This window comes from Corvus hawaiiensis, chromosome 13, assembly GCF_020740725.1.
Source record: "Corvus hawaiiensis isolate bCorHaw1 chromosome 13, bCorHaw1.pri.cur, whole genome shotgun sequence".
In the NCBI taxonomy this organism is placed as follows: Eukaryota; Metazoa; Chordata; class Aves; order Passeriformes; family Corvidae; genus Corvus; species Corvus hawaiiensis.
The window spans coordinates 5,902,432-5,918,236 of NC_063225.1; positions in this window are offsets into that span (position 1 = coordinate 5,902,432).

Genomic DNA, 15,805 nt, shown 5'->3' on the forward strand with positions numbered 1-15,805 from the left:
AGGAAAGCTGCTTCCCACACACAAAACTGTGACCCACCTGCAAGGAAGACCACGAAGAGTTCAGGAATCAGCACCCCAAAGTTTTGGATGGACCAGGCTGAATTTGGTGATGCCATTCCCTCCAACTGAGAGCACTAAAAGTTTGGCATGAGGCGTGAAATATTTAACCAGGCTGCCACTACGTAAAAATGATAGAGAGTGCTTGAGCAGAACATCTGTCAACGAGGTGGCAGCTGGCAGAGCCCAGCAAGGATTTTCTGGGGAGAAATGGGCATAGTTTCCCAATTTTGTTGCAATGCTGAGCTGCATGGGAGGGTGAGGGGAGCTTGTATGAGTGTGTTGGTTGCTCAATGAAGAGGCAGAAGAACAAGTGCCCTGAGGAACCACGTTTGAGAGGGCAGACGTGAGTGTTGCAGCGTGGCAGAGGAGATAGGGAGCAGTGAGCTCAGCAGGTGGCTCCTTGTGGCCCTGGCAATGGCCTCTGATTGCCAACAGCCTCTTCCCACTCTGGGTCTGTCAGCAAACCCTGATGCCAGACTTTGTTCCCTGCAGAATTTTTTTGCATGTGTAGGTGTCTAACTCCAGGCCTTTAAGAAGGGGACACCTGGAGCAAGGTGAGTGTTTCACCAAGGGCCCAAGCTTTGGTCTTGGTACTCTCAATGCAGATGGGATTGAACAGATCAGTCACAGGCAGGTATCCACGACCTAGTTCAGTAGAAGGAAAGAGATTTGGGTCCAAAAACCTTACAACATAGTCTGAGGAAAGATGGGTCCGACACTGGTCTCCCGTTTGTCCTCCTACTACTTTCAAATCAGCTTTATTTGACCTACTCCAGAAGCAGACTTTGGGTGGTCCATCACTGGCTTCTTACTTCCCTCATGAACTCTCTTCTCCCAAAACTGATCTCACAGAAGGAAGGTGAGATATGAGCTGGAGGGAGGCAAGCAAACAGAGCCTGAAACCTGCTTTGAAAGGGAGCAGACTTATGTGTGAGGAGGAAGGATGTTCGGAGAGAGAGGTTCAGGGGATGAGGTGGTCTAAGGAAGTCAGCCTGATTGCAAAAGTTCTTTGTAAATACAACAGGGCTTCAGTGCAATATTTAATTTCTTTGTCTCCATGTCAGGGTAACTCCTTAGGTGCACACAGGGGTACCCACACTCCCACTCTCTTCTTCCACCAGATCAAGCAAAGGCTCAGGAATGCAGTAATTAATTTCCCCATCATTGCGACTGCCGCCCTGCAGATAATTCTTCTGAGTTTTGAATTTAGCACTATTCTGTAAGCAAATATTTCCTATTTTTGCACTAAGGTAGAGATTGCCTGAGACTGATAGTTTTATCCACGATGCAGGTCACTAGAAAGGGTTAATCAGCTGCGGGTACATATTGTCTAATTCCCGTAGTGTGGGAGTGAGACAATAGGAGATCAGAGTGGGACTCAACTTCTTTGCATTCTCCCCCACGCTCCTTTTGGAGGGTGTTTCAGGGACAGGCTGTGAGGAATGCACACTATCTAATCTGCATGTATAATGTAAATATGCACATTTTTATTTGCTCTCTCCATCTGCAGGGAACTTGCTGGCATCAGAACAGCCATGCGGGCTCGCAGTAAAGTTTCCTTGTAAAAGGGAAGGAGAAGACTTAGCAAGGCTGCTTGCTCTCTGCCTCCTTCATCCTGTGCAAATGGGTGTACAAAGCCTGTTCTACTCACACCTTCACATTTCGCCTTTGGTCTCAAAATCTGGGATGGACTGGGCTCCTTAAAGGGAGCTGGTCCCTTAACTGAGCTGGAAAATCAGTGTGGAAGAGGGAAGAGAAGAAATTGCACTTGGCCAATCTTAAACCATAATTTAAACCAATTTCTCTAGCATAGGAGAAATTTAAAAAAATATAATATTTAAGATAGGACAACTAGTTTTTATCTTTTGGAACAGACAAGATTAAATGGAGGTAAATTTAAGAATGCTAAGCTTCTCAGCATGAGGAAATCAAAATGTTTCATCTGAGTTGTCAAAATAAAAGGTCTAGGCTGTATGTTTTGCAGGTTTTTTCCATGTTTGCATTTGAAGCAAGTTGGGTAATTTGCAGATTGACTAAAGCAGCATTTTTTGCCTTAAAAAAAAAAAAAAGTAATTTTCATGAAAAGCTGTTCCCCAGCTCCATTGTGGCCTTCTGAACAATGTTATTACCCTGGCTGGGAAGCAGCAGCAGCAGCAGCAGCTGGAGTCCCTTGCCCTGCCATCAATGGCTTGCAGCGCTTGGAGTCCTGGCTGCCCTATAAATTGTCTGGCTGAAATATCTGACTTTGTTCCACAAAATGTTTTGGAGTCAGGTCACTTGAAATCAGGGAGAGGTGTTGCTGTGTGGAAACCAGTGGTGCAAAAGAACAGAAGTTGGCACGAAGTCCCCAGGATCTAGCAAAAACTTTCTTCATAGAACATAGATCTGCCTTCCCATGGAATTTTGTGAAGGCATGGCTGACTCAGAAGGGGTTTTAATCTATTTTCCTTATTGTTCCACTGCATGCATGTGTATTTGTGAGAGGTATTTGTGTCTATGTGGTCGTGGCAGTATAAATATTAATAGCACAAGGGTGAGAATACATGTGGCCCTCAAATGAGGTTATATAAACACACAGCTGCTGTGCTATTTGTAAATTTATAAAGACACATTTCCATCAAGAGTATGAAAGTCAAATAACTGTGCAGGGAGAGAGTGCACATACGCTTCATAAACTGCACAAGATTACATGGTGCTACTTAAACCCCAGCCCCACTGGGGTCAACTGGAGCTCCAACACTGACTTCAGTGGGATCAGGACTTGGCACAGTGCACTTGCTGTGATTTCCATGGATAAAGCAGAGTGAGCTACTGGAAAAAATCAGTATGAGAAGTGCCAGTCCCTTGTGACTTGTTGACATCTGAGCCTGATGGGGATGATGCAGCAGCGTAACACCACACAGCAGAGAGCCTCCACCCTTGCCTCCTGCAGACTGCTGTTGATGGGAAAACAGGATGTGGATAGGGCTGTGACCAGGAGGAAAGCAGCTCTGCATTTGCCTCCCTGCACTCTGAGCTCTGCTAGAGAGGGCTCTGGTCTTGCCTCAGCCAGACCAACAAAAGGGCATTGCTTGTGTGGTGGAACGGGTGATGTGTTGAGGGGTCAGGGAGTGGATTCCCACACGGTCCCATTCGTGCAGCTTTAGCAGCTGCTTGCACTCACAGCCTCCCCAGGAGGCTTGGCAGTCATTGTCAGATACATTCTGGATGACATGACTTGATGGGGCTAAGGTTTCATCCCATGAACAAGGTGGAGCACACAAGGAGATGAGTCAGAAGCAGGAAGGTTTCAGGCACAAAAAAAGAGCTGTTTAGACTGGGAAATAGATTAAGTAATTGAAAAAAAATCTCTCACTTTATGGGATTCTTAAATTCTGAAGTGCGATATGACATTTTTCCTACTGCAGAAGATGCTACTCACACCCCAATGGCAAGTCTAGGATTGTTATTTGGGCTCGCAGAATTACCTTGGTCATGATAGTAGCCTTTCAACCAGGAGCATCTTCCTACGTGACTTCTCTCAGTCTGCTGCAACACAGCAAGTCTCACTCAGATAAAGGCCTTGATGTGTGGAAATTTGTTTGGACCTTCTCCATATCCTCTATCCCCTCTGGTTTGGTTTAAGTATTGAAGGAGGAGCTCACAAGAAACTACTCCATAACCTTCCTGAGGCAGCCTAACCTCATAGGAAGGGTGTTGTGCCAACATCTGCAGTTTGTTCTCGGTTTTGTTTTGTAGTGTCACTGATGCTTTAGCAATGGGTCCAAAATGTAGTCATGCAGTCACCCAGCCCTGAAGGACTTTCTTTATGGGCACCAAAGGCTGGGATTCCTTTTTTCTGGGAGTTCACCAAAGTGCCTGATTGATACAAGGTTGGCCCAGAATCCCTGGGTACCCAAAGAAGAGAAACAGGCATGTCCAGATGGCAGTTCAGATCTTGGGTGAGGTAAGGTGAGGGGATTGAATCCATGCCTCAATCTGCCTTTCATTGGGAAAACTTTTCTAATGTTTTAATGTTGCCCTCAGGGGAGGGGGTCCATCTGGGGGAGGTATTATACAACAGGTGGGTTGTAAATATGTGCTGGAGTGCACTGAAAACTCACCTCCCTCTGCATACAAGACATTTACTGAAATGAGAATAATTGAATTTTTGGTTCACTAGCAAGAACACTTTTTCTGTATTGTTTCTGACCGTTTTTTTCCAAGCCAAAAGTAAAGCAAAAAAAAAAGCAACATCTTGGTTAGGGGAAAACATTTCTTTTGTCTATTTAAGAGAAGTAACAGCTGGATTATGAGCACACTTTCAAAACAAAATGTAAGGCAAATTCTGACCAAACTAAATTTGCAAAGAGAAGATCAAAACATTTTCTTTGAAAGTGGCAAAATGAAGCATTTGGATCTGAGCAACATATTCAATGTCAAAATGAAGTTTTGAAATTCCCCTTTTAGCCTCTGAGAAGGATTCAGCAAAGCAAATATAAACTTGAAAAAAGTTGCTGTTACCAAATCTGCATTGCCCACTGGAGGAAAAGAATCCCAAAATGTCTTTCTGATCTAAAAATGATTCTCCAAATGTAAGAGATCAGGCAGCTCTTTCTTGGACACAGTGCAGAGCTGTTTTAGCTAAAGTTTCAGCAAGTCACCCTTAGGCTTTTCAGAAATGTCTCTGTTCAGTGATCATGAATCCCTTGCAATCTGGAACATAAAAACATCCTGCTAGTGCCATCATAGACAGACAACAGTCACCTCATCCAGAAAGCAGCATGAGAGCAACCTGGCCTTGATTTATCATACCTTTATTTCAACTATTTGTGTTTGTTCCAACCAGCAGACTGGCTTTTGCTATATTTAGTTTCAATCTGGGGAGAAGGGCTGAAGGGAGTAATACAAATTTTATGGGAAAGTTTTGTGTTTTATCCCAAGTGTTTCTTGCTTCCTTAAGTAAAACATAAGTGAAAGAAGGGGATGGGTGGGGGAAAAGTGGTTTCCCAGAGTAGTACAATTGTGCAGATGGAGGAGCCACACGGGTTTTACAGAGGAGGACGGGGGAGGAGTTAGAAAGGCATGGCAGATGCTGATTTCCCAGTCTGCCATCAGCCAGCAGCAATCCCTTTCCTGGGTGGGTATGGATGAGAAAAGCCTGGAGACAGAGAAGCTGATCTCTCGGCGTCCTCTAACCATGGACACCTCACAGTGCCTTGCCTGGATCTGGATTTGAGAGCACGTGGAGGGAAGGAGGCGCTGCCTGGTCTGAGGCGATGGAGCAGCGCTGGTGGAGCTGCTTTTCCCAGCTGCCTCATCTCCCTTGATCCCTGCTCCCCAGACCCGTACTTAGCTCAGCTGGGTGGCCTGGCCTGACGTGCCAGCTCCATCATTATCCAGACAGGGATGTCAAAAGCCACTTGAAATGCCCGTGATTGTGTAGGCGTTAGGTGGCAATTTGCCAGCTGGAGCTCTGCGCTGCAGCCGGCAGGACAGCAGAGGACAGCAGGGACAGGGGCTCACCGGGGCAGCCAGTGCATGTGTGCATCTTCCTCCTCTGCCCGCTCACTGCTGTTTCCAACATCTCCAGAGGTTGAAAGTTTTGCCTACCTTTAAATGTCTAGGCATCTGAAAAACTTCTTGAGCCGTGGCCATGAGGTCAGGGATATAAAGAAGACCATGTGTTATCACTGGTGAAGTTATTCTGGACTTACAGCACTGCACTGAATGCACTGCAGTGATTTTCCCTGCTCTACACCTCCTGCAGGGAGTGGGTTTGTACATGGGGCCATCCGCCTGTTTCCACGAGCTTTGCTCAGTGATGTGCTCTGCTTGGGCTTGTTACTGGTGTGAGCTGTGGCCTGATCTTAGTGCCACTGTTCGGACAAAATTCTTTCTAATTTTTCCCAGGCATACTCTGTACAGAATAATCAAAAAGCCCTGGCTGCTGTCCCTCTGATATATGTGCTTTTCACTTTGATTTTCCTCTCCTGACACACAGCACCCAGTCTGTACTACAGAATATTCCCCACATCCCTTCATGAGGGATATTAATCTCCTCAGCTGTACTTCATTCTGGTTTCCTTCAGCAAGCACTGGTCTGGAGAGCAGGAGAAGATGGAAGGAGGCATCCTGTAAAGCCAGGCACAAGCCCTGGAAGCAGCAGGGGTTCATCCAGGATAAGGCTGTCCCAAGACTGTTTCCTGGGACAGTCTGGAACTGATATCTGAGAGGCAGATTAACACAAAGGCTTTTAAGTCAATTCTTAAGGAGAGTATAATTAGACACATGGAAGTAACCGCAAAATGGGATAAAATGTTAGATAGGTTTAGCAAAGACTCAGCCTGATGAGGATTCACATGAAAGGCACCATCTTCAGCAAGGAAATATGCAGATTTTTTGGGGGAACGAAAAGTGTTTGCCCCATAGGGCAACTTTGTGTTGGTGTCAGAGAAAGTCGCCGGTGCCTGAAAAAATTGGTAAATCTTCCAAATGAACAAAAGTGTTTGGGAATTTCTCTAGGAAAGCTGCACAGAATAAGTGAATTTGCTAATTGTTCTACAATTTACAGGTTATTTTGTTTGGCTCTAATTATATCCTTCCAGCAAAATAATTTATTTCTAGTCCCCTCCCTGATAAGCGAGCAACAGAGTAATTACCTGAAATACTGTACTTGGACAGGAAAGCCACCAATAGTATTTAAGCTTCAACAAACTATAGAGTACAGCTGACTCCCACTGTTCCCCTTCCAATATTTGTCTATTGTGTAATTCCAGATCTATGATACCTGCTATTCCCTGTCCCTTTGAAATAACAATGTCTGTCTTTATACATCACTTTTCCATCAGAGACCTCAAAGTACATCACAAAGGCAAGTATCACTACTATCATTTTACGGATAAGAAATCCAGACACCGGGAGGTTGACTGCCACTGGACTATCCCACATCTACTCTTCTACCACCAGATCATCCATTTATGATGCAGGTCAAATTTCTCCCTTTCATTCCTGGATTGCTCTCTCTCCCCTGTTCATTCCAATAGAATCCAAAGGCTTGTGCAGAGATTTAAATTTATGTGGAGCTATTGACATTGTGTTCTGCTCTTTGTCTCCTTGTGGTTCCTGGAAATTCTTGTATATCTGCCTGCTTTAGAAAGACCTGAGATAATTTCTTTTTCTATGAGCACAGATTACAAAAACAGATCTGGTTCATGTATCTCCCAAACTCTGAAGGAGCCTGACTGTGAGAATTCAGCTAAGACTGTTTGCAGGATAAAGGATCATTACAATACTCAGTATTTTTGACTCAAATTTGCACTCCAGCACTGCTCCTGACTTCACAGGCTGAAATGCTAGTGTCTCTTTATATTGGAGTCTTCTTGGCCCATTTCTGCTCAAGAATGCTCATGGCTGTGTTTAAAATTCAGAAGAAGTTTATTTTTGACAGTAGCCTGTGCCTGAACTTTTACACCCAGTATCAATTGTGGCGAGGGGAGAAAATGAATCTTTGCCTTTGAATGATTAACTGTTTAAAGGTAGGGCTTATAATGGCAGCAGTGAAAGAGTTTCATTTATATCAGCCTCAGTACGACAACGATAACATATTTCATGGGACAGAAGAGTGACAAGAGAAGAGAGGTGAAGAACCAACAATATTTATCTCTGAGGTGTTCCCCCAGCAAAATCAATTACTGGTCCTGTTCTTCTGGAGGGTGTGAAGATGCTTTTGTCACACCTGAATTCCCCTGTGGGACTTGGATAGGACACCGAAGACAGAACAGCTGAAAGGACATCATTCAGCCGATCTCAGTAGATTTGCAGATTTGTGCCAGGACCTTCACCCTCTGAGACCCTTTTCTGTTAGTGCAATGTACACTTTTGTGGAAGCAGGGGAACCTCAGAACATCCTCGTCAGGAAAACGTTAAAATATCTGCACAGGGGCAGCTGTTCTGGCAGGGATCTAAAAAAAGAGCATAAGAATAGCGCAAAAATTTATGATGCTTCCCTTACATCGCCCTGAATTCCTGATGATTTTATCCCTTCATTGCTGTAGTTCTCCTTGTGCACTCCTGCACAGATACTTCTGAGTGCACATCCTGATACTGTACAGGCACTTGCATCTTGAATCTGAGCAATGAACCACATTGAGTAGGGTCCCTGCAAACCAAGGTCAAAACCACTTGGATCACAAATAGAGATGCTCACACAAAGGCTTTCAAGCAAATTCTTAAGGAGAGAATAATTGGGGACATGGAAGTAAAAGCAAAATGGGATAAAATGTTAGATAGGTTTAACAAAGACGCAGAGAGTGCCAGACTAACTCGATATCATTCTTTGATAAGATAATTGATTTTCTAGACAAAGAAAAAGCAGTAGATCTAATCTATCTGGATTTCAGTAAAGCATTCGATATGGTGCTGCATGAGAAATGATTAGTTTTGTTGGCAGATCTGGGGTTTAGCACAGGAACTGTAAGGCAAACAAAGAAACAGCTGAAGGGGAAACAGCAATAGGTTTGTTTAAAGGGAGACGCACCAGGTTGAAAACCAGATAGGAATGTCAGTCCTAAAAGGGCTTCCTGGTGCCTAATCTGGTTTAAACTCTCATGAATACTCTTTGTTATACGTTCAGTGTATAAAAGCGCAGAAAGCATTTGTACCTGTGGGTACAAACCTGGAAAACTTTACAAATGGGAAGAAGTGTTGGAACATTGTAAGAGGAATTAGATGATTTTGAAAGCTGGAATAACAGAAACGGTGGGATCTACTAGTACAGACTGCTGTGTCATCCATTTAGGTAACAGGAGTAATATTCTTTACTGTGATCTGTCACTTGGCAATGACATGTGAGAAGAAAAACACAGGTGAAACGATTGATGATCCATCAATAAGGTGTCACCATTAAAAAGTCAGTGTGGGATTTGAGTACAGCAGCTGGTGCAGTTCTACTTGAAAAAGTATGGATGCTGCTGTGCAAGGTCAGATCTCCTGATGTGCTGTCTGCTGATCAGGAAGGGGGAATTTAAAGTAGAGCAGTAGGAGAACAGGACAACGTGTCTGAAAAAGAATGGAGAGTTTTACTATCAGTATTAGGAAGACCTGTCTTACACAGCCTAGAAATTGAACAATTATGTAGTGCTGGAAACACCAGGAAAAGGCAAGAGCACTTTAGGTTAAAGAAGAAGATGCCCATTGGTAAAAGATACTCATAAACACATTCAGCTTAGATTTCAGAGGACAATCTCATTCCACCAGAATATTGAATGTCATTTAGGGGAAATGTATTCTAAAAACTGCTAATTTTAAGATGGAAAGGGATTGGTTGTGGCAGAGTTGTTTGGGGGAGACTGGTACAGCACACGCCCAAAATATTCAGTCTCCAGCATTGTTTTTTAGTCCCTTTTTAATCAGCACAGAGAAATGAAATCATAAAACAGTATGAAAAAGGAAGCAAACAGCCAGTCTCTTGGTTATATGTTTTGTCAGTCCCCTGCTGGTGCCTTGGCTTAGAATTATTTATGTTCATTCCCAGTGTCTCATATCTTACCAGTTCAAGTTGATTTCTAGCACATATTTTTGCATTGCAGTTAGGTACATTGCTCTCAGACTGAAATACAATATTCACAACTCCCTTAGTGCCATGACATTCCCTTTAATGTGGACTCCAGAGGTAAATCCCCCACCCCAATAACAGGGACATATTATTCCCCCTTTAAAATGACCTTGCCTTTCATCCAGAACTCAGTGGTCAATCTAAATTGTGTTGCTCCAATAAAATGTAGTTAGTGATGAGCTCAGAGACATTATTTCTCCTTCCTTAGGCATAGCCTGCAGCATTAGTTTGTAGGGGGTTAGCTGGCACTGATAGAGTGATCTCTGCACTGGAAAAACAGATTGGCATGATGGGCATGAACAGTTTAGCAGGCTGGAGGCAGGGAAGCAGGAATTTACAAGCAAATTGGTTTAAGTACAGATTGTTTAGTTTCTGAGAACAGCAGCAGGGAGCTCCGAAGTTGCATGCTGCTGCAGCTGTTTAGCCATTAGTTGAAGAAAAGAAAGAAAAATAAACAAGACAAAGGAATAATCTTTGAATAGGAACGAAATATTTCAAAATAGGATTAAAAAAAAGTTTTAAATGGTGCCTTTTTTGAGTGGTAGGGGACAAGATGTGACATTGGCATCAGCAAGGTAAATAGAGATGACTATATAGACTCAGAGAATGCATCCTCTATTCAAATGCTATAAAATATGAATTTGACACCCTGAACTGGGCATCCACTTAGTAGACATGAGGATAATGCAGAGTGAGCAGTGTAAATGTAAAAATAGAGTAAACCCAAGTAAAATTAAATCAGGTTGATCTGCTGCGAGCTTAAGAACAGCAGACTGGGACAGGGCTTACCCAGCACGAAGGGCTCTGTCCCTGCCGCCTCCAACAGAGGAAGACACTGCAATAATGTTGCTGCATTTTACAGCAGCTTCAGCCTTTCATCGGGGAAGGCGTTCTCTGCTCACCGTCCCTGCTACGGAGCTGAGAAGTCATTTAAAGATTAGCTGAGATGTTATTTCTATCAAGCACGCTTTAAGCCTTGCCATTAGCAGCAAATTGGCTGTGAATAGTGTCAGAGTGCCTTTCATTCTGACAGGCAGCTTACAGGTGAGGGACTTCCCCAACCAGAGCTGCTCTCCTTATATTGAATAATTACTTACAGAATTTTTCTCTTCTTATTATCCCACCACTTTTAAAACTCATATAAAATTTAGCATCCACAACATCTCGGGGCAAGGGTGCAGAGTAATCTCCTGATGTACGTTTTGAACGTGCCATCAACTAAATTTATTCCATAACCCCTCATTGTCTTATGGAAAGGGCCAGTGCATGATAATTCCCTGGTCATATTTTCTACAGTGAAATAATAGCAGAAGGAAACAATCTCCTCATGTGTCCATGAGTATCTAATTTTGACCACGGCAGACTGGCTTTGAGGGCATGTCAGACCGTGGGTCACAAATATCCTGTTGCTGCACAGCTGGAACAATGGGAAGGCAGAAATTAGGACATCTCAAAGACCCGGTATTTTCCTCTTTTTTCTTTTTTTTTTCCTCTTCCCTCCATTTTCCAGACTTGGTTTGTGACTGATCTGTCTTACAACGCCGACATAACTTGCAGGTTTTTCATGTCAGTGCTATTTCTGACCACACTGGCTGAAGGTCCCATTGTGTAGGGATAAATGCATGTACAATTTTTATCTCGAGTTGATAATAACAGGAGCTTAAGTTTCACTGATTTGTTGTCAATGTCATAACCCACTTATGAAAGCATCATAACACAGCCATAGAAGCATAGCTAATTGAAGTCCATTTTGGTGAAACTACAAGGGAAATTGGCCTCTTGTTTAACAGCATTAATTTACTGTGTTCCAAAGCACAGATCGATAAACAAACAAACAAAAGTAAGCTTTTGAGTTTATTCAGCAGAGAAAGAATTATGACATGAAGGATAATGTCTCCCTGTTTTATGATACCTCTGGCAATAATATATTGAAGTTGTTATGAAGCCATGATAATATCAGAGACACTGAGCAAAGAAACAACCACAACCAAACTCAATTTTACATATATTCTTTCACATGAAAGACAAATCAATCCATTCCCATAAATAATAGCAAAATCCCTTGAATAGTTCAAAATTCAATACACTTATTAGAATGTCACTAGAGCCCTGGGAACCAAGTGCATAAAAACATAGGTGGAAATAATCATCCCAGTCCCATAATTTTAAGAATTCCTAGATAAGGAGTGGTCATTAAAGATCCCATCACATTTTATTGGAGGGACGGGATTTAACATACTACATGAACCCCACTCTTGTTGGTCAGCTGTGTTTGTTGAGAAGTTACTAAGTTTTATGCAAGGCAGATGAAATTGGATGAGGATGTGGTCAAGACAGAGGATTAGACATACAATTTATGAGGCTGTTCGGGAATGAAGACACAAAATCTTTTGTAGTCATTTATAATATCATTTTTCGCTGATTTGGATAACCTTTGTGACCTAGCAGGTCATATATAAATATCTTTTTCTAAACATAAGGATCTCTTTTTTGTCTTTGTATCCTTAAGGCATGTTTACATCCTGCTGTCCCAATACGAAAGTGCTGTGCAACAAGTTCTGAGGGTCAAAATCGCACAGGATACATGTCTGTGGCCACAAAACCCATAATGTGCATATTTTGCATCCAAACTTCTGTTGTTTATTGATATTCCAGCAATGTTGTGTCCAGAGGCCTCCCAGGTTCTTTTGGTTCTTCTTCCTTCCTCACGCCCCATCCCGGGTGACTCAATCCATACCAGGCCACCTTGTCCTCCAACCAAGGTTACCTCTGGATTGAGTGTTCTGCTTTTCCTCACCTAAACCCTCACCAGTATTGCCTCCCCTTTTGCACAGGCAGGGGAAAATGAAGGTGTCAGCCAGCCCCACACTAGAAATGGGACTTTGTGTAGCTGGTGGGGCTGAGAGAGGCACCAAACTGAGTGTTTCTAAATAAACTCGAGGAAAACTACATCTTATGCTGAGCATATGACTGCCATAATAGTTTGTCTCATAACAAGGCTGTTAGCCAGAAGGGAAAGCAAAATTGTTGGTTGTTATATGTGTAACTAAGCATGCCTGGACAGAAGGATGCATTTGGCATAATTTGAAATGCTGGATGTGTCTCAGTGAAAGCTCCCCCCAGGGCTGTGGGGATGCCCCGCTCGGTGCACTTTGGGGAGCTGGAACAAACCCTGTGTGTCATGTGCAGAAGTCAGAGTAAGGAGTGAATTATTTGAGTATTTTAGGCTCAAATAACCTTGTTTTCACGATGACAAGCCTGTCAGGAGCTTCAGTTCTGCCTCCTGGAGACACTAAAGCAAATGAGATGATTCCTGCTAAGTAGCCACCTTGGGAAGAATTATCTTATTATTTTTAAATAGAAAAGCTTTTAAATACAGATTCAAGAGGACTGAGTAGAGCTAATGCATCAGGAGCACAGGATGCTGATTATTTATCATAATAAAAACACTGATGTGAATGAGAGAAGGAACAAATCGTACCAACGGAACTGGACAGCCTATCTTGGTAGTTTGCTCCTCTGCTTTGGATTAGAGTTCCTCCTATCTTCACAGCCCATTTAACCAAGTCCAAGTGCTTCCTTTCACTGCCTGCCATCCTAATCTATGTAAACCAGCTCAGTCAGGCATTTTTCATTGAACTAATACATATTAATGGGCAATAATACAGTTGTACTATTGCATACATTTTCTTGAAGTACAATTTTCCATCTAAAGAATTTTATTCACATTGCTGCATGGTAACTGCATCCACAATAATATCTTTAGTGATTATTCATTACAGGAATAATACAGCTGTGCCATACACTATATTTTAGTGGCTTTATTTATTTTTATTCTTTTTTAACAAAAGATGCAATTATATTTGTCGACTAATCATATTGTTGTCATCAACTGAAGAAAATAATTTTCTGCTCAGGTATTCAGAAAAGCAGCGGACAGGTAGAAATCAGGTATCTTTCATGTATCTATGAAGAGAGCTGATTTTAAGAATCATAGAATCATTAAGGTTGGAAAAGACCTCCAAGACATCGAGTCCAGCCTTTTACCAAACACCTCCATTCCAAATAAACCACAGCATAAAGATCCACATCCAGTCATTTCTTGAGCACCTCCAGAGCAGGTGAGTCCACCAGTTCCTAGGCAGTCCTTTCTGAGACCTGGCCACCCTTTCAGTGAAAAAATTCTTCCTGATGTTCAGCCTGAACCTCCCCTGGCAAGGCTTGAGTTCTCTTGTCCTGTCACTTGGCTGGGAGAAGAGCCTGACCTCCACCTGACCACAATGTCCTGTCAGGAAGCTGTAGAGACTGATAAGGTCTTCCCTGAGTCTCCTCTTCTCTGGAAACCTAAGCTTAGTTTAGATGACTGTAAAGTTTTCTAACATATACGTAACACATTCCCATTGGAGTTTCCAAGGACTTACAGACCTGGCAGGCATCTGTGATTAAACTCAGGCAAAACTGGGTATGAACAAGGGGCAGTGGCTGTTAATGGTCAAACATTGCTCATGCAATGCACGTGTAATAAGCAAATGTTGGATGATCTCCTGTTTCCTTGGAAATTGATGCTGTGTAATGGAGACACGAGCAGGTAAAGAATGGGGTGGAAGTAAATTTGGCTTCAATTCACCCTGAGTGATCTTTTCTCTGGTCTCACCTTTCTCCTCGTGCCCTGTGCATTGCCCTCACTCCATCACGGGGTACCCCTGGGAACACAAACAGACTGCTCAGCATCCTTCAGTCAATTTGCTGCCACAGTATGAAAAACCAGCGGTACAAGGCACCGTGTGGAACAGGATTGATGGGATAATAATGTGTGTCCATCTTTCTCACTAGAAAACTTCATCATCAATTATTGTGTCAGCTGTAATTGTTCTGTCTCTTGAGGAGAGGCAGACAGTGGCACTGTTCTAAGGAGGCAGGAGGCTCTGTCCTTTCCTACCATGATGCAATAGCCTTTTGAGGGGAAAAGAGGCATCTCTTGAAAGCTGAGCCGTAACTGAACTGGCAAACCATAATTAGCTGCAGCGAAATAATTAGCAACATAAACACCTTCAGGCAACAAGCTATTCCAGTTACTCCTACAGAGGCAGTTTGACCTCACTTAATGTCTATTATACATAACTTTGTAGAGTCCTATTGATACTGTAGTGCCAAGACCTGTGGGATCTGCCAAAGTTTGTTTCCATCGCTTACTGAGGAAACAGCAGTTCTACAGTTCCTTGGGAGATTAATTAACTTGTCAAATAATTAAGTGGACAGCCTGTAATGAAGGTTCCCATTTCATAACTGATTTATCACTTTAGAAGCTTCCCAGTTTTAGCATCTTTACATGAAGGCTTCCATACAAGGAGAAAAATATTAGGGTGAGGCTGAATTGGGGGGAGCTTTTTTGTATATTTCACTTACCTGTCCAGGGTTTTTTTCTGATTTTGCCCTGGGTTTGTGAGGAATGCCATAGTGATGCAATAAATCTCACATATCTCTCACTGAAACTTTTAGGACTGGATGACCATTTTCATTTTGTTGAGAGCAGATTAGCACTGGCTGAATGACAAGATCAGGTTTTTAGAATGAGCTACTGCTGCAGTGAATGTTAAAATTGTTTGGTCATCTGCTGGTCTAATGATCATGATTTTGGCAGACCCAGTTTCAGCTACCTCCTCTGTATTCAGTGATGAGTTCAGGACAAAGTGAATTACCATTTTTTTGTATATACTACCTCATCTTTTTTTCCCTTGAAAGTATTTGCAATACTTAGAGCACTTTTTTGGGATTTGTAGCATTGATCTCCAAAGTTTTACTGGTGTGTTAGTTATCTGAGAGGGAAGGCAGTAAATGAAAATATCAGGCATTATTCACCTTGCTCTTGAACTTAGAAATTCACGTGAAAGTGTGACACACTGACACGTTCTGAAGGCTATTCTGGTGAGATAGGCTCATTTTAATTGATTTTCTTAGAAGAATATGTATTACTTACATGAATATGCTGACATTTTGTTGGAGCACATGTGAAAAATCCTGTCTCTTTGCCTGCCAAAGACCTTCCCGGGAAAACAGTTGTGCTAACCTGTTTAAAGAAAGCATCCAACAGAATTTTATAATCCTGGGTGAACAGAAAAATGCATCAATAAATAAATGTGAGACTGAATT